The following is a 3,308-nucleotide window of genomic DNA, read 5'->3' on the forward strand; positions in this document are numbered from 1 at the left end:
GTGCGCGCGCGCGTGTGTGTGTGTGTGTGTGTGTGTGTGTGTGTGCGCGCGCGCGCGCTGTGTTTGTTTGCGTGTATGCGTTCAGGCGGGCGTGCGTGCATGTTGAGGCGAAATACTAGCATAGGAAACCATACGACTGACTAATGACGGAGCAACGCTGCACAATGACTAAGCGCCTATTATCCATCGTAAACACAATCTCGCAGCGATACCACATACAGGCAGACCGGCATTTTCAGATCAAATCATGCCACCATCGCGAATTTCCTCGGGTTTGCTGAACTAATAGGGAATCAATTATGTTAGCGCTGTTAAGGGCAAGTAACGTCAGCCGTTACAATATGCGATCGGACATTGTGAACAATCAATGAGGGCGGCAAGGAAAACATGATTAAAACCAGAATAAAATACGGGTAGTTTTCATAATAATTTACAGATTGGCACGCACACGTACGCACCCACGACCACACACACACACACGCACACACGCACACACACGCTCGCACCGCACACGTACACACCCACGCTCGCACGCGCACAGACGCACGCACCTACGCTCGCATGCACACACACGCACAATCAGGCGCACACACGCACGCACACACACATACGTAAAATGCTACGTAAAATACCTACGTAAAATACTACGTAAAATGGTACGTAAAATGCTACGTAAAATACCTACGTAAAATGCTCCGAAAATACTCCGTAAAATATAACTCGTTGCATTGGCGCACTGCTCTGTCTGTGCGTGCATGTGCATACAAGGCTGCAACATGTTCTGTTTGCATCTATGACAAATACGACATACGCATATACGCTCTCCTATGACACAATTTGTCATAGGAAGATTCTTCCTATGACAAATATTGGCGAGTCAACTTCGTTCTGCTTTACAGCTGAAATTCACTGCTTGCATTCATAATAGCGCTCCTAAACTCCTATGATGCGCACAAAACATACAACAATATTTGTCATAGGAAGAATCATCCTAATATAAATAGTGTCATAGGAGAGCGTATATGCGTATGTCGTATTTGCCATAGATGCTAGCAGAACAGGCTGAGGATTGTGTGCGTAATCTGTTACTCGTGGCGCTGTGGGTAAGACAGGACAGTGACGAGGGCGAGATCACGCGAGCAGGTATTTATGTATCGCGCAGGGATGCGTAATCCCTCGTCGTGCGAATTGCTGCCATAATTGTCGACGCACGCGATGTTAACTGCTAGGAAAGGATTAGTAAAGCTGCAAGCGGGTTACCTCTCCTGTCTGAGCAATTTTCCCAGCAGCACTCCCTTGTTTACTTTGTTTACGTCATCCCAGCGACTATAAACCCCTTTCTGCTTCCAAGCTTATAACCTATAACCTATATATAATAGCTACTTAGCTATATAGCCATATATACGAACGCGAGTGCACGATGAGTGCGGACCTATACCTAGGTATACTCTCCGTGCGAGTGCACACATCCACATGCGTACATATGATAATTACACGCACGATGGCGCGTGTTTCAATACAACCGCACTCATCACAAATACGCGCGCTCACGCAAATATACGAACTTCGCAACTTTATATCCTACGCACGCACGCAACTTCATATCTTACGTACACACGCAACTTCATATCTTACGTACGCACGCAACTTCATATCCTACGCACGCACGCAACTTCATATCTTACGTACACACGCAACTTCATATCTTACGTACGACGCAACTTCATATTCCTACGTACGCACGCAACTTCATATCTTACGCACGCACGCAACTTCATATTCTACGTACGCACGCAACTTCATATCCCACGTACGCATGCAACTTCATATCCTACGCACGCACTCAACTTCATATCCTACGTACGCACGCAACTTCATATCCTACGTACGTACGCAACTTCATATCCTACGTACGCACGCAACTTCATATCCTACGTACGCACGCAACTTCATATCCTACGTACGCACGCAACTTCATATCCTACGTACGTACGAAACGGCACACTTATATGCACGCGCGCAAGAGTTCACGCGCGTCCATTGACTCGGACACGCACGCACGCACGCACGCACGCACACGCACGAACGGATATTTGATTTAATTGTTGGTAAAGCACGCACAATATAACGAATAAATAGATAATTCTTGGGCGTGACGAAGGTGATGGCGAGTGCCCACATTCGCACGCAATGCACAAGTGTACATCATCGTCGCTTTAATGTAATAATGATCTACTAACGCGTAACGCGTGACGCGTAATAGAGCGAGCGTGTCACGAATCAGGACAACTACCTTACAAACCATAGAAAATATTTTCACTAACATAGTTAGTGATTACGTCACCGTTAGTAGTAAAAATTCCACTTTTTCACAAAATATAAGTAATTCTGTTCACTTTTTATGGTTAAATTGCAGCGTAGCACCTACGTACGCAAATGTTGATGAATTCCAGTGTAAATCCACTACGCCATCGTAGCTGCTGGCTGTTGAGGTGCGTGCCTAGCATAAACTAATCCCACTGTGCGACACATGCCATATCAACCAACGTCTCTATTGTATCTAAACAAGTAAACCATAATTATGTCTCTAGCTCTGCCTACGGGAGTGCTGGGGGATGTGATAGTTGTCCTCATTTTCGTTTGTATGATTGCGTTCAACATTCGATGAAAGCAGCGACGCTTACACGTGCGTGCGTGCGTGCGTGCGTGCGTGCGTGCGTGCGTGCGTGCGTGCGTGCGTGCGTGTGTACGTATACGTGCGTGCGTGCGTGCGTGTGTACGTACACGTGTGTGCGTGCGTGTGCACGTACACGTGCGTGCGTGCGTGTGCACGTACACTTGCGTGCATGTGCACGTGTGCGTGCGTGTGTGTGCACGTACACGTGCGTGCGTGCGTGCGTGCGTGTGCACGTACACGTGCGTGCGTTCGTGTGTACGTACACTTGCGTGCGTGCGTGTGTACGTACATGTGCGTGCGTGCGTGTGCACATACACGTGCGTGCGTGCGTGCGTGTGTGTGCACGTACACGTGCGTGCGTGCGTGCGTGTGTGTGCACGTACACGTGCGTGCGTGCGTGCGTGTACACTTGCGTGCGTGCGTGTGTACCTACACGTGCGTGCGTGCGTGTGCACGTACACGTGCGTGCGTGAGTGCGTGTGCACGTACACGTGCGTGCGTGCGTGCGTGTGCACATGTGCGTGCCTATGTGTGCACGTACACGTGCGTGCGTGCGTGCGTGCGTGTGTACGTACACGTGCGTGCGTGCGTGCGTGTGTACGTACACGTGCGTGCGTGCGTGCGTGTGCAC

Source organism: Priapulus caudatus, unplaced genomic scaffold (genome assembly GCF_000485595.1).
Source record: "Priapulus caudatus unplaced genomic scaffold, Priapulus_caudatus-5.0.1 Scaffold183, whole genome shotgun sequence".
In the NCBI taxonomy this organism is placed as follows: domain Eukaryota; kingdom Metazoa; phylum Priapulida; class Priapulimorpha; order Priapulimorphida; family Priapulidae; genus Priapulus; species Priapulus caudatus.